The following is a 20,995-nucleotide window of genomic DNA, read 5'->3' as shown; positions in this document are numbered from 1 at the left end:
AGATCTTTGCACTTGTTTTCTTGACCATTACTCCAAGGCATGGCTTTGGTTGTAGAAAGCTGCCTAAACTACCTGCTTCTAGCAGTGCTGCCAGAACTGCATTCTCTCGCTCTACCGATGCCGATTGTCCCTTTTGGGGCAACACAGCAGAAGCGGGTCAGCTGGCTTGAGGGGCCAATTGGGACCTAGAGTGGGTAATCACCCCAGGGGTTGCGGTTCTCTCTCAGACAGAAGACATCGAGAAGACAGATAGGGACTGGGGCAGCCGGTATGCTGCTGTAGGGCAGCTGTGAAGCTGCTGGCCTCTGTACAGTTCTTCATTTTAATAAATAACCTATTGTTCTTCTAATGAAGTCTGTCACGTGCATCATTACGCTACTTATCTCCAACTGCTATCAAATTAGCTAAACTAAAACATAAAAGCTTCTCTACCTTACAAGGCCCAATTGCCAAGCAACCACTGCTTGTATATTTATTGTTCATGCCGTAGACCTCTCTAAGCACATTAGAACAAAGTTAGAACTTAAACCATTCCGCACATATACAAACACCTTTGTCCAGTTTGAATCTAACTATAGGTTTTAACCTTCCAGGCACAGAAACATTAAGTTAAATCCCTTAAACTATACCTTTTTTCTAATGCTTTTTTACCAATACAAATCCCTTAAAACTACCATTGTTTTTCTAACAATATTGTTCAGCTGGTTTGAGGCTAGGCCCTTGAGAATGTGAAATGATTTACAAACTATCTTCTTCTGCTAAAGGTTGCAGTTACAACGGGCAGACTTTCAGAATGGAGACTCCGTTATTGTTGATACCTGCACGTCCTGTGTATGTTTGGTGAGTAACAGGGAGAGTGAACAAATTGAAGGGAGGGAGGAGAGAGAGTCACCAGCTTCAGGGCGACGAGAGAGAGAGTCACCAGCTTCAGGGGAGAGAGAGAGAGTCAGCACCTTCAGGGGAGAGAGCGAGTCAAGGCACATTCAGAGGAGGGAACGAGAGAGTCAGCACCTTCAGGGGATGGAGAGAGAAGTCAGCACCTTCAGGGGAGGGAAAGAGAGAGTCAGCACCTTCAGAGGAGAGAGGGGGAGAGAGTAGACACCTTCAGGGGAGGAGGAGAGAGAGTCCGACCTTCAGGGGAGGGAGAGAGAGTCAGAACCTTCAGGGGAGGGAGAGAGAGAGAGAGTCAGCACCTTCAGGGGGAGAGAGAGAGTCAGCACCTTCAGGGAGGGAGAGAGAGTCAGCACCTTCAGAGGAAGGAGAGAGAGAGTCAGCAAGCACCTTCAGGAGAGGGAGAGAGAGAGCCAGCACCTTCAGGGGAGGGAGAGACAGAGTCAGCACCTTCAGGGGAGAAAGAGAGTCAGCACCTTCAGGGGTGGGAGAGAGAGAGTCAGCACCTTCAGGGGAGAGAGAGAGTCAGCACCTTCAGGGGAGGGAGAGAGAGAGTCAGCACCTTCAGGGGAGGGGGAGAGAGAGTCAGCACCTTCAGGGGAGGGGGAGAGAGAGTCAGCACCTTCAGGGGAGAGAGAGAGAGTCAGCACCTTCAGGGGAGGGGAAAGAGAGTCAGCACCTTCAGGAGAGGGAGAGAGAGAGTCAGCACCTTCTGGAGAGGGAGAGAGAGAGTCAGCACCTTAAGGGGAGGGGGAGAGAGAGTCAGCACCTTCAGGGGAGAAAGAGAGAGTCAGCACCTCCAGGGGTGGGAGAGAGAGAGTCAGCACCTTCAGGGAGAGAGAGAGTCAGCACCTTCAGGGGAGGGAGAGAGAGAGTCAGCACCTCAGGGGAGGGAGAGAGAGAGTCAGCACCTTCAGGGGAGAGGGAGAGAGAGTCAGCACCTTCAGGGGAGAGAGAGTCAGCACCTTCAGGGGAGGGGAAAGAGAGTCAGCACCTTCAGGAGAGGGAGAGAGAGAGTCAGCACCTTCAGGAGAGGGAGAGAGAGAGTCAGCACCTTCAGGGGAGGGGGAGAGAGAGTCAGCACCTTTAGGGGAGAGAGGAGACAGAGTCAGCTTCTTCAGGGGAGGGAGAGAGAGTCAGCACCTTCAGGAGAGGGAGAGAGTGTCAGCACCTTCAGGGAGGAGAGAAAGAGAGTCAGCACCTTCAGGCGAGGGGGAGAGAGTGTCAGCACCTTCAGGGGAGGGACAGAGAGAGTCAGCTCCTTCAGGGGAGAGAGAGAGTCAGCACCATCAGGGTGGGAGAGAGAGAGAGTCAGCACCTTCGGGGGAGAGAGAGAGGAGTCAGTACCTTCAGGGGAGGGAGAGAGGGAGTCAGCACCTTCAGGGGGGAGGAGAGAGAGTCAGCACCTTCAAGGGGGGGGGGGAGACAGAGTCAGCACCTTCAGGGAGGGAGGAGAGAGTCAGCACCTTCAGAGGAAGGGGGAGAGAGAGTCAGCAAGCACCTTCAGGAGAGGGAGAGCGAGAGCCAGCACCTTCAGGGGAGGGAGAGACAGAGTCAGCACCTTCAGGGGTGGGAGAGAGAGAGTCAGCACCTTCAGGGGAGGAGGAGAGAGAGTCAGAACCTTCAGGGGAGGGAGAGAGAAGTCAGCACCTTCAGGGACGGAAAGAGAGAGTCAGCACTTCAGAGGAGAGAGGGGGAGAGAGTAGGCACCTTCAGGGGAGGGAGAGAGGGTCAGAACCTTCAGGGGAGGGAGAGAGAGTCAGCACCTTCAGGGGAGAGAGAGAGAGAGTCAGCACCTTCAGGGGAAGGAGAGAGAGAGTCAGCAAAGCACCTTCAGGAGAGGGAGAGAGAGAGCCAGCACCTTCAGGGGAGGGAGAGACAGAGTCAGCACCTTCAGGGGAGAAAGAGAGAGTCAGCACCTTCAGGGGTGGGAGAGAGAGAGAGTCAGCACCTTCAGGGCAGGGAGAGAGAGAGTCAGCACCTTCAGGGGAGGGAGAGAGAGAGTCAGCACCTTCAGGGGAGGGGGGAGAGAGAGTCAGCACATACAGGGGAGAGAGAGAGAGAGTCAGCACCTTCAGGGGAGGGGGAGAGAGAGTCAGCACCTTCAGGGGAGGGGAAAGAGAGTCAGCACCTTCAGGAGAGGGAGAGAGAGAGTCAGCACCTCTGGGGAGGGGAGGAGAGAGTCAGCACCTTCAGGGGAGGGGAAAGAGAGTCAGCACCTTCAGGAGAGGGAGAGAGAGAGTCAGCACCTTCAGGAGAGGGAGAGAGAGAGTCAGCACCTTCAGGGGAGGGGGGAGAGAGTCAGCACCTTTAGGGGAGAGAGGAGAGAGTCAGCACCTTTAGGGGAGAGAGGAGAGAGAGTCAGCACCTTCAGGGGAGAAAGAGAGAGTCAGCACCTTTAGGGGAGAGAGGAGAGAGAGTCAGCACCTTCAGTAGAGAGAGAGAGAGTCAGCACCTTCAGGAGATGGAGAGAGTGTCAGCACCTTCAGGGGGGAGAGAAAGAGAGCCAGCACCTTCAGGGGAAGGGGAGAGAGTGTCAGCACCTTCAGGGGAGGGACAGAGAGAGTCAGCTCCTTCAGGGGAGGGGGAGAGAGAGTCAGCACCTTCAGGGGAGAGGGACAGAGTCAGCACCATCAGGGGGGAGAGAGAGAGAGTCAGCACCTTCGGGGGAGAGAGAGAGGAGTCAGCACCTTCAGGGGAGGGAGAGGAGGGAGTCAGCACCTTCAGGGGAGAGAGAGAGAGTCAGCACCTTCAGGGGGGGGGGGTGGAGAGAGAGACAGAGTCAGCACCTTCAGGGAGGGAGAGAGAGTCAGCACCTTCAGAGGAAGGAGAGAGAGAGTCAGCAAGCACCTTCAGGAGAGGGAGAGAGAGAGCCAGCACATTCAGGGGAGGGAGAGAGAGTCAGCACCTTCAGGGGAGGGGAAAGAGAGTCAGCACCTTCAGGAGAGGGAGAGAGAGAGTCAGCAACCTTCAGAAGAGGGAGAGAGAGAGTCAGCACCTTGAGGGGAGGGGGAGAGAGAGTCAGCACCTTTTAGGGGAGAGAGAGAGAGTCAGCACCTTAGGGGAGAGAGGAGAGAGAGTCAGCTTTCTTTCGGGAGGGAGAGAGAGAGTCAGCACCTTCAGTAGAGAGAGAGAGAGAGTCAGCACCTTCAGGGGAGGGGGAGAGAGAGTCAGGCACCTTTAGGGGAGAGAGGAGAGAGAGTCAGCACCTTCAGGGGAGAGAGAGAGAGTCAGCACCATCAGGGGGGAGAGAGAGAGAGAGTCAGCACCTTCGGGGGAGAGAGAGAGGAGTCAGCACCTTCAGGGGAGGGAGAGAGAGAGTCAGTACCTTCAGGGGAGAGAGAGAGAGTCAGCACCTCAGGGAGGGAGAGAGAGTCAGCACCTTCAGAGGAAGGAGAGAGAGAGTCAGCAAGCACCTTCAGGGGTGGGACGAGAGAGAGAGAGTCAGCACCTTCAGGGGAGGGAGAGAGAGAGTCAGCACCTTCAGGGGAGGGAGAGAGAGAGTCAGCACCTTCAGGGGGGAGAGAGTCAGCACCTTCAGGGGAGGGAGAGAGAGTCGGCACCTTCAGGGGAGGGGGAGAGAGTCAGCACCTTCAGGGGAGGGGGAGAGAGAGTCAGCACCTTCAGGGGAGGGGGAGGAGAGTCAGCACCTTTAGGGGAGAGAGAGAGTAGTCAGCACCTTTAGGGGAGAGAGGAGAGAGAGTCAGCACCTTCAGGGGAGAAAGAGAGAGTCAGCACCTTTAGGGGAGAGAGGAGAGAGAGTCAGCACCTTCAGTAGAGAGAGAGAGAGTCAGCACCTTCAGGAGATGGATGAGAGTGTCAGCACCTTCAGGGGGGAGAGAAAGAGAGCCAGCACCTTCAGGGGAAGGGGGAGAGAGTGTCAGCACCTTCAGGGGAGGGACAGAGAGAGTCAGCTCCTTCAGGGGAGGGGGAGAGAGAGTCAGCACCTTCAGGGGAGAGGGACAGAGTCAGCACCATCAGGGGGGAGAGAGAGGAGAGTCACCTTCGGGGGAGAGAGAGAGGAGTCAGCACCTTCAGGGGAGGGAGAGAGGGAGTCAGCACCTTCAGGGGAGAGAGAGAGAGTCAGCACCTTCAGGGGGGGGGGGTGGAGAGAGAGACAGAGTCAGCACCTTCAGGGAGGGAGAGAGAGTCAGCACCTTCAGAGGAAGGAGAGAGAGAGTCAGCAAGCACCTTCAGGAGAGGGAGAGAGAGAGCCAGCACATTCAGGGGAGGGAGAGAGAGTCAGCACCTTCAGGGGAGGGGAAAGAGAGTCAGCACCTTCAGGAGAGGGAGAGAGAGAGTCAGCACCTTCAGAAGAGGGAGAGAGTCAGCACCTTGAGGGGGAGGGGGAGAGAGAGTCAGCACCTTTAGGGGAGAGAGAGAGAGTCAGCGCCTTTAGGGGAGAGAGGAGAGAGAGTCAGCTTCTTTCGGGGAGGGAGAGAGAGAGTCAGCACCTTCAGTAGAGAGAGAGAGAGTCAGCACCTTCAGGGGAGGGGGAGAGAGAGTCAGCACCTTTAGGGGAGAGAGGAGAGAGAGTCAGCACCTTCAGGGGAGAGAGAGAGAGTCAGCACCATCAGGGGGGAGAGAGAGAGAGTCAGCACCTTCGGGGGAGAGAGAGAGGAGTCAGCACCTTCAGGGGAGGGAGAGAGAGAGTCAGTACCTTCAGGGGAGAGAGAGAGAGTCAGCACCTTCAGGGAGGGAGAGAGAGTCAGCACCTTCAGAGGAAGGAGAGAGAGAGTCAGCAAGCACCTTCAGGGGTGGGAGAGAGAGAGAGAGTCAGCACCTTCAGGGGAGGGAGAGAGAGAGTCAGCACCTTCAGGGGAGGGAGAGAGAGAGTCAGCACCTTCAGGGGGGAGAGAGTCAGCACCTTCAGGGGAGGGAGAGAGAGTCGGCACCTTCAGGGGAGGGGGAGAGAGTCAGCACCTTCAGGGGAGGGGGAGAGAGAGTCAGCACCTTCAGGGAAGGGAGAGAGAGTCAGCACCTTCAGGGAAGGGAGAGAGTCAGCACTTTCAGGGGAGGGAGGGAGAGTCAGCACCTTCAGGGGAGGGCGAGAGAGTCAGCACCTTCAGGGAATGGAGAGAGCCAGCACTTTCAGGGGAGGGAGGGAGAGTCAGCACCTTCAGGGGAGGGGGAGAGAGTCAGCATCTTCAGGGGAGGGAGAGAGTCAGCACTTTCAGGGGAGGGAGGGAGAGTCAGCAGCTTCAGGGGAGGGGGAGAGAGTCAGCACTTTCAGGGGAGGGAGAGAGAGTCAGCACTTTCAGGGGAGGGAGGGAGAGTCAGCACCTTCAGGGGAGCGAGAGAGTCAGCACTTTCAGGGGAGGGAGAGAGAGTCAGCACCTTCAGGGGAGGGGGAGAGAGTCAGCACCTTCGCGGGGGGGGGGGAGAGAGTCAGCACCTTCAGGGGAGGGAGAGAGAGTCAGCACCTTCAGGGGAGGGAGAGTCAGCACCTTCAGGGGAGCGAGAGAGTCAGCACTTTCAGGGGAGGGAGAGAGAGTCAGCACATTCAGGGGAGGGGGAGAGAGTCAGCACCTTCAGGGAAGGGAGAGAGTCAGCACCTTCATGGAAGGGAGAGAGTCAGCACCTTCAGGGCAGCGAGAGAGTCAGCACTTTCAGGGGAGGGAGAGAGAGAGTCAGCACCTTCAGGGGAGGGGAAAGAGAGTCAGCACCTTCAGGAGAGGGAGAGAGAGAGTCAGCACCTTCTGGGGAGGGGGAGAGAGAGTCAGCACCTTCAGGGGAGGGGAAAGAGAGTCAGCACCTTCAGGAGAGGGAGAGAGAGAGTCAGCACCTTCAGGAGAGGGAGAGAGAGAGTCAGCACCTTCAGGGGAGGGGGAGAGAGTCAGCACCTTTAGGGGAGAGAGAGAGAGTCAGCACCTTTAGGGGAGAGAGGAGAGAGAGTCAGCACCTTCAGGGGAGAAAGAGAGAGTCAGCACCTTTAGGGGAGAGAGGAGAGAGAGTCAGCACCTTCAGTAGAGAGAGAGAGAGTCAGCACCTTCAGGAGATGGAGAGAGTGTCAGCACCTTCAGGGGGGAGAGAAAGAGAGCCAGCACCTTCAGGGGAAGGGGAGAGAGTGTCAGCACCTTCAGGGGAGGGACAGAGAGAGTCAGCTCCTTCAGGGGAGGGGGAGAGAGAGTCAGCACCTTCAGGGGAGAGGGACAGAGTCAGCACCATCAGGGGGGAGAGAGAGAGAGTCAGCACCTTCGGGGGAGAGAGAGAGGAGTCAGCACCTTCAGGGGAGGGAGAGAGGGAGTCAGCACCTTCAGGGGAGAGAGAGAGAGTCAGCACCTTCAGGGGGGGGGGGTGGAGAGAGAGACAGAGTCAGCACCTTCAGGGAGGGAGAGAGAGTCAGCACCTTCAGAGGAAGGAGAGAGAAAGTCAGCAAGCACCTTCAGGAGAGGGAGAGAGAGAGCCAGCACATTCAGGGGAGGGAGAGAGAGTCAGCACCTTCAGGGGAGGGGAAAGAGAGTCAGCACCTTCAGGAGAGGGAGAGAGAGAGTCAGCACCTTCAGAAGAGGGAGAGAGAGAGTCAGCACCTTGAGGGGAGGGGGAGAGAGAGTCAGCACCTTTAGGGGAGAGAGAGAGAGTCAGCACCTTTAGGGGAGAGAGGAGAGAGAGTCAGCTTCTTTCGGGGAGGGAGAGAGAGAGTCAGCACCTTCAGTAGAGAGAGAGAGAGTCAGCACCTTCAGGGGAGGGGGAGAGAGAGTCAGCACCTTTAGGGGAGAGAGGAGAGAGAGTCAGCACCTTCAGGGGAGAGAGAGAGAGTCAGCACCATCAGGGGGGAGAGAGAGAGAGTCAGCACCTTCGGGGGAGAGAGAGAGGAGTCAGCACCTTCAGGGGAGGGAGAGAGAGAGTCAGTACCTTCAGGGGAGAGAGAGAGAGTCAGCACCTTCAGGGAGGGAGAGAGAGTCAGCACCTTCAGAGGAAGGAGAGAGAGAGTCAGCAAGCACCTTCAGGGGTGGGAGAGAGAGAGAGAGTCAGCACCTTCAGGGGAGGGAGAGAGAGAGTCAGCACCTTCAGGGGAGGGAGAGAGAGAGTCAGCACCTTCAGGGGGGAGAGAGTCAGCACCTTCAGGGGAGGGAGAGAGAGTCGGCACCTTCAGGGGAGGGGGAGAGAGTCAGCACCTTCAGGGGAGGGGGAGAGAGAGTCAGCACCTTCAGGGGAGGGGGAGAGAGTCAGCACCTTTAGGGGAGAGAGAGAGAGTCAGCACCTTTAGGGGAGAGAGGAGAGAGAGTCAGCACCTTCAGGGGAGAAAGAGAGAGTCAGCACCTTTAGGGGAGAGAGGAGAGAGAGTCAGCACCTTCAGTAGAGAGAGAGAGAGTCAGCACCTTCAGGAGATGGAGAGAGTGTCAGCACCTTCAGGGGGGAGAGAAAGAGAGCCAGCACCTTCAGGGGAAGGGGAGAGAGTGTCAGCACCTTCAGGGGAGGGACAGAGAGAGTCAGCTCCTTCAGGGGAGGGGGAGAGAGAGTCAGCACCTTCAGGGGAGAGGGACAGAGTCAGCACCATCAGGGGGGAGAGAGAGAGAGTCAGCACCTTCGGGGGAGAGAGAGAGGAGTCAGCACCTTCAGGGGAGGGAGAGAGGGAGTCAGCACCTTCAGGGGAGAGAGAGAGAGTCAGCACCTTCAGGGGGGGGGGGGTGGAGAGAGAGACAGAGTCAGCACCTTCAGGGAGGGAGAGAGAGTCAGCACCTTCAGAGGAAGGAGAGAGAGAGTCAGCAAGCACCTTCAGGAGAGGGAGAGAGAGAGCCAGCACATTCAGGGGAGGGAGAGAGAGTCAGCACCTTCAGGGGAGGGGAAAGAGAGTCAGCACCTTCAGGAGAGGGAGAGAGAGAGTCAGCACCTTCAGAAGAGGGAGAGAGAGAGTCAGCACCTTGAGGGGAGGGGGAGAGAGAGTCAGCACCTTTAGGGGAGAGAGAGAGAGTCAGCGCCTTTAGGGGAGAGAGGAGAGAGAGTCAGCTTCTTTCGGGGAGGGAGAGAGAGAGTCAGCACCTTCAGTAGAGAGAGAGAGAGTCAGCACCTTCAGGGGAGGGGGAGAGAGAGTCAGCACCTTTAGGGGAGAGAGGAGAGAGAGTCAGCACCTTCAGGGGAGAGAGAGAGAGTCAGCACCATCAGGGGGGAGAGAGAGAGAGTCAGCACCTTCGGGGGAGAGAGAGAGGAGTCAGCACCTTCAGGGGAGGGAGAGAGAGAGTCAGTACCTTCAGGGGAGAGAGAGAGAGTCAGCACCTTCAGGGAGGGAGAGAGAGTCAGCACCTTCAGAGGAAGGAGAGAGAGAGTCAGCAAGCACCTTCAGGGGTGGGAGAGAGAGAGAGAGTCAGCACCTTCAGGGGAGGGAGAGAGAGAGTCAGCACCTTCAGGGGAGGGAGAGAGAGAGTCAGCACCTTCAGGGGGGAGAGAGTCAGCACCTTCAGGGGAGGGAGAGAGAGTCGGCACCTTCAGGGGAGGGGGAGAGAGTCAGCACCTTCAGGGGAGGGGGAGAGAGAGTCAGCACCTTCAGGGAAGGGAGAGAGAGTCAGCACCTTCAGGGAAGGGAGAGAGTCAGCACTTTCAGGGGAGGGAGGGAGAGTCAGCACCTTCAGGGGAGGGCGAGAGAGTCAGCACCTTCAGGGAATGGAGAGAGCCAGCACTTTCAGGGGAGGGAGGGAGAGTCAGCACCTTCAGGGGAGGGGGAGAGAGTCAGCATCTTCAGGGGAGGGAGAGAGTCAGCACTTTCAGGGGAGGGAGGGAGAGTCAGCAGCTTCAGGGGAGGGGGAGAGAGTCAGCACTTTCAGGGGAGGGAGAGAGAGTCAGCACTTTCAGGGGAGGGAGGGAGAGTCAGCACCTTCAGGGGAGCGAGAGAGTCAGCACTTTCAGGGGAGGGAGAGAGAGTCAGCACCTTCAGGGGAGGGGGAGAGAGTCAGCACCTTCGCGGGGGGGGGGGAGAGAGTCAGCACCTTCAGGGGAGGGAGAGAGAGTCAGCACCTTCAGGGGAGGGAGAGTCAGCACCTTCAGGGGAGCGAGAGAGTCAGCACTTTCAGGGGAGGGAGAGAGAGTCAGCACATTCAGGGGAGGGGGAGAGAGTCAGCACCTTCAGGGAAGGGAGAGAGTCAGCACCTTCATGGAAGGGAGAGAGTCAGCACCTTCAGGGCAGCGAGAGAGTCAGCACTTTCAGGGGAGGGAGAGAGAGTCAGCACCTTCATGGAAGGGAGAGAGTCAGCACCTTCAGGGGAGCGAGAGAGTCAGCACTTTCAGGGGAGGGAGAGAGAGTCAGCACCTTCATGGAAGGGAGAGAGTCAGCACTTTCAGGGGAGGGAGGGAGAGTCAGCACCTTCAGGGGAGGGCGAGAGAGTCAGCACCTTCAGGGAAGGGAGAGAGTCAGCACTTTCAGGGGAGGGAGGGAGAGTCAGCACCTTCAGGGGAGGGGGAGAGAGTCAGCATCTTCAGGGGAGGGAGAGAGTCAGCACTTTCAGGGGAGGGAGGGAGAGTCAGCACCTTCAGGGGAGGGGGAGAGAGTCAGCACTTTCAGGGGAGGGAGAGAGAGTCAGCACCTTCATGGAAGGGAGAGAGTCAGCACCTTCAGGGAAGGGAGAGAGTCAGCACCTTCAGGGGAGGGGGAGAGAGTCAGCATCTTCAGGGGAGGGAGAGAGTCAGCACTTTCAGGGGAGGGAGGGAGAGTCAGCACCTTCAGGGGAGGGGGAGAGAGTCAGCACCTTCAGGGGAGGGGGAGAGAGTCAGCATCTTCAGGGGAGGGAGAGAGTCAGCACTTTCAGGGGAGGGAGGGAGAGTCAGCACCTTCAGGGGAGGGGGAGAGAGTCAGCACCTTCAGGGGAGCGAGAGAGTCAGCACTTTCAGGGGAGGGAGAGAGAGTCAGCACCTTCATGGAAGGGAGAGAGTCAGCACCTTCAGGGGAGCGAGAGAGTCAGCACTTTCAGGGGAGGGAGAGAGAGTCAGCACTTTCAGGGGAGGGAGAGAGAGTCAGCACTTTCAGGGGAGGGAGGGAGAGTCAGCACCTTCAGGGGAGCGAGAGAGTCAGCACTTTCAGGGGAGGGAGAGAGAGTCAGCACCTTCAGGGGAGGGGGAGAGAGTCAGCACCTTCGGGGGGGGGGGGGGGAGAGAGTCAGCACCTTCAGGGGAGGGAGAGAGAGTCAGCACCTTCATGGAAGGGAGAGAGTCAGCACATTCAGGGGAGCGAGAGAGTCAGCACTTTCAGGGGAGGGAGAGAGAGTCAGCACTTTCAGGGGAGGGAGAGAGAGTCAGCACCTTCATGGAAGGGAGAGAGTCAGCACATTCAGGGGAGCGAGAGAGTCAGCACTTTCAGGGGAGGGAGAGAGAGTCAGCACCTTCAGGGGAGGGGGATGAAATAAGGAATAAGGCTTTTTGAATAGTTGTGTTTTGAGATTGCCTTGGTTATGAATATAGTCTCTGATCAGATGCTTGATGTTGTGTTGAAGAATGGTGATGTGTCCTGTGCCCCGGTGCAGTGCCAGGCTCTGAACTGTAAGGGCACTGTGAAGAGACGGGGATCTTGCTGCCCAGAGTGTCCTCGAGGTAAGTGTTCAGCAGCAGAAGATATCATTGTTGTGTTCGGTTACTACTGGGGCCATGCTCTCTCCTACCACGCCCCTGCCGGCCTCCCCAAACACACGCTGCCCCCAACTAATAATACAGGCAGTGTGTATGTGGATAGGGGGATCGGTGGGTCAGGGAATGAGAGGCCTGGTAATGTTCTGATGTATTGAGCTGAAAGGGAGGATTCGAGAAATCCTGGTCAGGACTTTCTGGCATCCTGCCACGGGTCTGGGAAGTTCCCGCTGAGTGCAACAGACCTTTGGCTGCTATGTCAAATCTTCCATCTGGCCTGTGCCAATTCCCTCCATGGTCATAACCAGGAAATTCCAGCCTGTTTGGTGAGGCGTTTCCAGAGGCAGGAATCAGCTGCAGATTCTCCGGGTTCTTGTATAATGCAATGTTTTACATAGGTTGGAGTGTCAAGCCTGGATAATGATGATGCGATGTGGGACTATTATGTCCCATGTTAACCCACAAACACCATTCTGGAATCGGATAGGTCCTTCACAACTTTAACGTCCTGTGTGACTGGAAGCTGAACCCTTGACTCCATTTCGGCACCATTCCACAAACACCAATTTCCACCTCTGTAACCTCGGTGGCTACAAAAGCACGTCAGATGCTGGGAATTCTGGGGAGAGTAACTCTCCTCTTTGATTGCCACAAATCCTATTACACCATCCACAAGGCACAAGTCAGGAGTGTGCTGGAATACTCGCCACTTGCTTGGACGACTACAGCTCCAGCAACACTCAAGAAGCTCGACACCGTCCCGGACAAAGCAGCCCCCTTGATTGGCAGCCCATCCACCACCTTAAACATTCACTCCCTCCACCAAAGACGCACAGTAGCAGCCGTGTGTCTCATTCACAAGATGCACTGCAGGAATTCACACAGACTCCTTCAACAGCACCTTACAAACCCACTATCAGTCCCACCTCGAAGCACAAGGGCAGCAGATACGTGGGCACGCCACCACCTGCAAGTTCCCCTCTGAGCCACACATCATCTGACTTGGCAATATATCGGCGTTCCTTCACTGGGTCAAAATCAGGACACTCCCTTCCTAACAGCACTGTGGGTGCACCTACAGAAATGCACTGCAGCAGTTGAAGATGACAGCTTACCATCACCTTCTCGAGGGCAATTAGGGGTGGGCAGTAAATGCTGACCCAGCCAGCAATGCTCACAGCCGGTGAAAGAAAAACAAAATCACCCGTTACTGTCTCAGCTCATCAGCTACTGAAACCCTCATCCATTTCTTTGTTACCTTCCGACTTTAGTGTTCTCATGCTCTCCCGGACACATTCCCACATTCAGCTTCAGCTCATTCAAACCACCCAGTAACCGAACACCCATCAAGCCTCATTCGTCCATCACTGCAGTCCTTTCTGACCTATATTGACATACAAAGAACAAAGAAAAGTACAGCACAGGAACAGGCCCTTCGGCCCTCCATGCCTGTGCCGTCCATGCTGCCCGTCTAAACTAAAATCTTCCGGGGTCCGTATCCCTCTATTCCCATCCACTTCATGTATTTGTCAAAATGCCCCTTAAACGTCACTATCGTCCCTGCTTCCACCACCTCCTCCGGCAGCGCGTTCCAGGCGCCCACTACCCTCTGTGTAAAAAAAACTTGCCTCGTACATCTCTAAACCTTGCCCCTCGCACCTTAAATCTATGCCCCCTAGTAATTGAACCCTCTACCCTGGGGAAAAGCCTCTGACTATCCACTCTGTCTGTGCCCATCATAATTCTGTAGACCTCTATCAGGTCGCCCCTCAACCTCCGTCATTCCAGTGAGAACAAACCGAGTTTATTCAACCTCCCCTCAGAGCTAATGTTTACCAGTACCAATTCCCCTGTTTCATAACCGTGTCTCTATTTCCACCTGTTGGCAAACTCTCCATTTGATTGATTCTTGCAAATTCCTTCCTCCTTCCACATTATCATGGTGCCCTCAGCCCAAATTCTGAAAATATGTTACTAGACCCCGCCCAACCTCTCCACCATCCTCTTACTCTTCAACATTTTCTCCAAAACAACACCTTTTGCCAAGCCTTTCATTGCCTCTTATTCCACATCACACCCTTCACATGCACCGTCTCAGCATATCCTTCAACCCATTCGTTCTAATTGCCTCCTGACCATGTTGTCAGTCTTCACGATAATCTGCTTCCCTGAGCTATTAACTCTGCAATCTCTCCGACCCAGATTCCTTACTCAGCCTCCTCTTTATAGTTGATATATTGACCTGTGTCAGGGCTTGGATCCTGCACCCTTGAGCTGAATAATGAGGTGGTGTTCCAATTGGAAACGCGCAGTTTATTAACTCCACGTCCACCGCGGGCAGCACGGTAGCACAGTGGTTAGCACTGTGGCTTCACAGCACCAGGGCCCCAGGTTCGATTCCCAGCTTGGGTCACTACCTGTGAGGAGTCTGCACATCCTCCCCGTGTCTGCGTGGGTTTCCTCCGGGTGCTCCGGTTTCCTCCCACAGTCCAAAGACGTGCAGGTTGGGTGGATTGGCCATGAAAAATTGTCTTTAGTGATCAAAAATTTTGGAGGGGTTATTGGGTTATGGGGATAGGGTGGAAGTGAGGGCTTAAGTGGATCGGTGCAGACTCGATGGGCCGAATGGCCTCCTTCTGCACGGTATGATCTATGCCAGTGGCCTGGACAATCTTCGCCAGACAGCCAAAGATGTCTTATACTCGACTGAAGCTTTTCATTCCTTTCAGTGATTGTGAAAGTTTAAAAAACAGTTTGGGGGGTGGGGGGGAAGAAGAGGGGTGGATAAGGACTGAGAATTCCAAATGGGGAGATTTACTCTGATGGAAAATGGAGGCACAGCGGGCAGGGGGGGCGAACCCAGAGTGTGGAGGTGGTGAGGAGATTGATGGTGGGAAGCGGACCATTTGATCTTGCATTCTAATGTTGCCTTGTTTGACTTGGTATCAGTCCTTGTCTGATGATGGTGCAGTAAAGCATCTTTGGACATTTTACTAGGTTAAAGGTGCAGTATAAATCGAAGTTGTTATGTAGCAGGAAAAGGAAGTGTTGTCTCTTTATGTATCATGAGAATTGCAAATACTTTGTAATCCTCAAGTGACTCAGCTACTCCGAGCCCGACACTCGTACTGTGTGACAGACAGTGTGAGGCGATTCAGCCCCTCGATTCTGTCCCATCATACCATTAGATCATAGCTCATCTGTATCTTAACTCCAGTTACCTGCCTTATTCTGTAATTCGTCGATTTCATCCATGTGTGGGCCGGTGTGTGCGCGTGTGTCTGCGTATGTGTATCCCTGCCTCTGTCTGTGTTTTTGACTGTGTGTCAAATTGTGTATTTTACTGCGCCTGTGAAGAATCTTGTCACATTTTATCATATTAACAGTGCTGCATAAATGCACATTGTTGGGCTGTGCATGTGTGCGCGCGCGTGGCTGTGTGCGCGTCACGTTGTGTCGGTTTGTCTTTCAGACTGTGCGGATGGAAGAGTTCATGGTGACAGCTGGAACCTGGACGCTTGTACACACTGCTCCTGTAAGGTAGGACACCAGCTGACATCCAACAGCATTCTCATCGGCGTCTGAGAAAAGGCATGAAACTGCGAGAGGCTGGCTTCCCTAACCGCTAATCACAGGGGCAATGGGCACCACAAGGTTGATTTTAGGAATAGCCAGTTCCCACTTGCCACGCGACTGGTCTCGATTCCCCACTAGCCTCGCTATACAACCTGCACGCAACAACCAGAGCTCGTGTTCCAGTCTAGAAATCAGGGACCTATATGGAAACCCGTTGTACTCTTGGTTCACTGTGCACAGAGCCAATTGGAACTCAGTGCTGAGGTCACACGCGGCAGCAATAAGGGGCTGCCGCCTGGCTATCCTGTAAGTAGCAGCTCACTGATTCTGTTACACTGGACACCCACGTCCAAACAGGCAGAGCATACTTAACCCCCGTCTGCAAGTTAGAACTCCCCAAACGTTTCAATCAGTGACCCTCCACCCATAAAACATAGAATCCATACAGGGCAGGAGGTCATTCGGCCCATCAAGAGTGCTCCAAACCTCTGAAAGGACACCCCATCGAGGGTCAGGCGCCCACCCTATTCCCATAACCCCATTTAACCTGCACAGCTGTGGAAACTAAGGGGCAATTTACCTTGACCAGTCCACCTAACCTGCACATCTTTGGACTGTGGGAGGAAAACGGAGCACCCGGAGGAAACCCACGCAGGCACGGGGAGAACGTGCAAACTCCACACAGTCACCAAGGCCGAATTAAGCCGGTGCCCTGGCGCTGTGAGGCAGCAGTGCTAACCACTGTGCCACCATGCCACCACCGTCACTGCGGATTGTGACACTGCATCATACATAGAAAATAGAAGCAAAAGGAGGCCATTCGGCCCTTCGAGTCTGCTTGCCATTCATTATAACCATGGCTGATCATCAAGTTCAACACCCAAGCACCAACAACCATAACTCTGCATTGTCAAAGGGGCAGCACTGAGGGCGCACTGCACTCTGGGACAGCCTATGTTGAGGGAGCACTGCACTCTGGGAGGGGCAGTACTGAGGGAGAGCTGCACTGTCAGAGGGGCAGTACTGAGGGAGAGCTGCACTCTGGGAGGGGCAGTACTAAGGGAGAGCTGCACTGTCAGAGAGACAGGACTGAGCGAGTGCTGCACTGCCATAGGGACAGTACCGAGGGAGAGCTGCACTGTCAGAGGGACAGTACCGAGGGAGAGCTGCACTGTCAGAGGGACAGTACCGAGGGAGAGCTGCACTGTCAGAGGGACAGTACCGAGGGAGAGCTGCACTGTCAGAGAGACAGTACTGAGGGAGAGCTGCACTGTCAGAGGGACAGTACTGAGGGAGCGCTGCACTGTCAGAGGGACAGTACTGAGGGAGTGCTGCACTGTCAGAGGGGCAGTACTGAGGGAGAGCTGCACTGTCAGGGAGACAGTACCGAGGGAGAGCTGCACTGTCAGAGGGACAGTACTGAGGGAGAGCTGCACTGTCAGAGGGACAGTACTGAGGGAGCGCTGCACTGTCGGAAGGGCAGCACGGAGGGAGCGCTACACTCTGGGACGGCCAATATTGTGGGAGCGCTGCACTGTGGGAGGGGCAGTACTGAGGAAGCTCTGCACAGTGGGAGGTGCGGTACGGAGGGAGAGCTGCACTGTCAGAGGGTCAGTACTGAGGGAGTGCTGCACTGTCACAGGGACAATACTGAGGGAGAGCTGCACTCTGGGAGGGGCACTACTAAGGGAGAGCTGCACTGTCAGAGGGACAGTACCGAGGGAGAGCTGCACTGTCAGAGGGACAGTACTGAGGGAGTGCTGCACTGTCAGAGGGACAGTACTGAAGTAGAGCTGCACTGTCAGAGGGACAGTACCGAGGGAGAGCTGCACTGTCAGAGGCACAGTACTGAGGGAGAGCTGCACTGTCAGAGAGACAGTACTAAGCGAGTGCTGCACTGCCATAGGGACAGTACCGAGGGAGAGCTGCACTGTCAGAGGGACAGTACCGAGGGAGAGCTGCACTGTCAGAGGGACAGTACCGAAGGAGAGCTGCACTGTCAGAGAGACAGTACTGAGCGAGAGCTGCACTGTCAGAGGGACAGTACTGAGGGAGCGCTGCACTGTCGGAAGGGCAGCACGGAGGGAGCGCTACACTCTGGGACGGCCAATATTGTGGGAGCGCTGCACTGTGGGAGGGGCAGTACTGAGGAAGCTCTGCACAGTGGGAGGTGCGGTACGGAGGGAGAGCTGCACTGTCAGAGGGACAGTACTGAGGGAGAGCTGCACTGTCAGAGGGACTGTACTGAGGGAGAGCTGCACTGTCAGAGGGACAGTACTGAGGGAGAGCTGTACTGTCAGAGGGACAGTACTGAGGGAGAGCTGCACTGTCAGAGGGTCAGTACTGAGGGAGTGCTGCACTGTCAGAGGGACAGTACTGAGGGAGAGCTGCACTGTCAGAGGGACAGTACTGAGGGAGAGCTGCACTGTCAGAGGGACAGTACTGAGGGAGAGCTGTACTGTCAGAGGGACAGTACTGAGGGAGAGCTGCACTGTCAGAGGGGCAGTACTGAGGGAGAGCTGCACTGTCAGAGGGACAGTACTGAGCGCTGCACTGCCAGAGGGACAGTACTGAGGAAGAGCTGCACTGTCAGAGGGACAATACTTAGGGAGAGCTGCACTGTGAAAGGAGCAGTACCGAGGGAGCGCTGCACTGAGGGAGGGACAGTGTCGAAGGAATGCTGCACTGTCACTGAGGGAGAGCTGCACTGTCAGAGGGACAATACTGAGGAAGAGCTGCACTGTCAGAGGGAGAATACTGAGGGAGAGCTGCACTGTGGGAGGAGCAGTACCGAGGGAGCGCTGCACTGAGGGAGGGACAGTGCCGAAGGAATGCTGCACTGTCAGAGGGTGATTACGGAGGGCGAGCTGCACTATTGGCCGTACCATCTTTCAGATGGGACTTTAAACTGTGGCCCATTAGTCCCCTCTGGTGAAGGTAAAAGATCCTCTAATTGTCGGTGGAAGAAGAGTTGGAGAGTTCTGTCCAGTGCCCTGATCAATATTTATCCCTCAACTAAAATTAGATTATTTAAACATGAACATGGGATCTTGCTGTATGCAAATTGGCTGCTGTGTTTCCTGCATTACAGAAGTTATTCAGAAGTATTTCAGTGCCTATGGTATGTGGTGCAGTAATGATGAAATGCAGGCTTTCTTCTCTGCACTATCCAACTTCGAAACCACGAGAGTGATTGAACCTGGAAATGAAGGTTGAAGAAGAAATTGAGTCTGAGAGTATTTCTAACCTATCCCTCTTGAGGAATACAGGGCAGCATTCTCCGATCCCCCGCCGGGTCGGAGAATCCCCGGGAGGGGGGGGTGCGGCGCAAATCCCTCCCCGCCGCTCCGACGCCGGCTGCCGAATTCTCCGGCGCCGGTTTTGGGGCGGGGATCCCGCCGGTCGGGGGCCATTGGCAGCTGCCCCCCGCGGCAATTCTCCAGGCCCCGATGGGCCGAGCGGCTGTCATTTCCTGGCCAGTCCCACCGGCGTGAAATGGACATGGTCCATCACGGCGAGACCTGGCTTGTAGGCCAGCTAGGTGAGTCCACGGGGGGGCGCGGGGGGGGATCCCGCCCCGGGGGGGCCCCCCACGGTGGCCTGGCCCACAATCGGGGCCCACCGATCTGCGGGTGGGCCTGTGCCGTGGGGGCACTCTTTCCTTCCGCGCCGGCCTCCGCCATGGCCGGCGCGGAGAAGAACCCCCCTGCGCATGCGCAGGAACACGCTAGCCGGTCTGCGCATGCGTGGAACCACGCCGGCGGTTCTGCGCATGCGCCAACTTGCGCCGGCCCTTCGCCGCTGGTTGGCGTGGCGCCAACCCCTACGCCGCCTGCCTAGCCCCTGGAAGTGCCGAGGATTCCGCACCTTCCGGTCGGCCCGACACCGGAGTGGTTCACGCCGCTCTTGCTGCCGGTCTCGGGCCATCCAACCAGTTGCGGGTGCATCCCGCACACTGACTGGGAGATTGACCCTGCTTACGTGACCTGCCCCATGACAGACTCTGAATACACTGCAGAGCACAATTACTGGTGAAATACAAATGATGGAAATATTCTAAATTGTTTGTCTCTCTACAGAATGGTAATATCCAGTGCCGGGGTGTCACCTGCGATCACCTCACCTGTTTGGACCAGTACAAACCAGCTGAGGAATGTTGTCCTGTCTGTCATCCAGGTAACGTTAGACATACCATCATAGAATACAGGTAACCCAGAACACCCCTTGCGTAACTGACACCTTTTCTCCTGTGTTACTTTCTAAAAATATTTTTATTAGAGCTTTTCCATTTTTACAAATTGTGCAGTAAGCCCTCAAAACCGGTACGGTGCAGTATAAATATTTCCGCGTGTAGGAAAAGCCAGGAGAACACCAAAACAGTTGGTTCAGTTTAACCATTAAACTTGGTGCCTCCGTCTATGCAGAGGGAATAAACAGCGAATGGATAATCTGGAGAATGGGGGAGGAAAAGGATGAAGTCCTAAAACCATCTTTAATTCCAAAACAAAAATCAAAAAATTCACAAAGACATTATTCCTAAGGGGATAACTTACATTTGACCACAAAATGCAACAAGCCCCAAAATCTAGTACAGCACAGACTAATCATTATTCCACATCTAAATACACAGAGAAGACCAGCAACTATTCATACAATTGGTTCAAATTATCAATCATTCGCATTGTTGTAGTTTTGTTTCATATGGAAGATGAAAGGATAGAAGGGCACCAAAAATAGTGGGGACCTCAGGATACCAGGATTAAGCCATGAACACATGGCACCATGGTGCATGCCCTCCTCCACAGGGCAACACAACCTACGAGATCCCTTATGGTAAATAATCAAAACCAACTCAGCCTCCGAAGATATCAAAACAATAAAAGGATACCTCTGGAGAAGGAGAACAACAGGATGCCGCCATCGGTACATGATGTGGCTTGGCAGTGTACACTCCTGTGTACAGGAGCCAGTAAACCAAGAATACCTATGCCATGCCAAGACCCGCTGCACAACAGACCTCCTTTCCGCCCACATCAGACGCCATTCAGGCCCTGCCATCACTGGACACTAAACTACTTCCTTCCAAGGAAACGCCACCAACAAGGACAAGAAGAATCGTCAAGACACCCATCAATGGGATATCTCGGAGGCAGGTACAACTCTCCTACACCTGACAAGATAAGGGAAACCCTCTAGAATTAATTCAAACAAATCAGATCCTGTATAAGTGCCTCACCTACCCAGATACAACAAGGAAACCCCGCAGAGAGAGAGGAACACCAGGATTGGCCAATAGACGTCATACAAGGTCTAGCAACGTACATTTTTACAAAGACGATCCCTGTGTTATTTTTCGCAGGTTCTGTAGATACTCGGCAGCTGTGAGGCCTCCCAATGAGCAGTTTGTCATCTTCCAGCCTAGGCAATGTGTTGATCAATGAGAGTCTCTTCACTCGGCCGAATCAGGTCCTAACCTCATGTTCACATTGTGGACACTGTGGATTGATCAGCAGCAGGACCCCAACCTGATCCTCTAACTTCAGCCCCAACCTGATCCTCTCTCTAACCCCAGCCCCAACCTGAACCTCTCTCTAACCCCAGCCCCAACCTGATCCTCCAGCCCCAACCTGATCCTCTCTCTAACCTCAACCCCAACCTGATCCTCTCTCTAACCCCAGCCCCAACCTGATCCTCTCTCTAACCCCAGCCCCAACCTGAACCTCTCTCTAACCCCAGCCCCAACCTGATCCTCCAGCCCCAACCTGATCCTCTCTCTAACCCCAGCCCCAACCTGAACCTCTCTCTAACCCCAACCTGATCCTCCAACCCCAGCCCAAACCTGATCCTCTCTCTAGCCCCAGCCCCAACCTGATCCTCTCTCTAACACCAGCCCCAACCTGATCCTCTCTCGAACCCCAGCCCCAACCTGATCCTCTCTCTAACCCCAGCCCCAACCTGAACCTCTCTCTAACCCCAG

General features: G+C 55.2%; 1 protein-coding gene across 1 annotated transcript in view; it reads left to right on the top strand.

The window, feature by feature from the left end:
- Nucleotides 1-37: 37 nt before the first annotated feature.
- Nucleotides 38-20,995, top strand: part of LOC140406220 (kielin/chordin-like protein) — a gene marked incomplete at its 3' end in the record, with an annotated part of 184,272 nt that continues 163,314 nt past the window's right edge. Inside the window, exons 1-4 of the mRNA XM_072494362.1 lie at nt 38-840; nt 11,313-11,409; nt 14,915-14,982; nt 19,098-19,194. The remainder of the gene's footprint in view (nt 841-11,312; nt 11,410-14,914; nt 14,983-19,097; nt 19,195-20,995) is intronic.

Source organism: Scyliorhinus torazame, unplaced genomic scaffold (genome assembly GCF_047496885.1).
Source record: "Scyliorhinus torazame isolate Kashiwa2021f unplaced genomic scaffold, sScyTor2.1 scaffold_373, whole genome shotgun sequence".
NCBI classification, from domain to species: Eukaryota; Metazoa; Chordata; class Chondrichthyes; order Carcharhiniformes; family Scyliorhinidae; genus Scyliorhinus; species Scyliorhinus torazame.
This window is presented reverse-complemented; position numbering and strand designations above follow the sequence as displayed.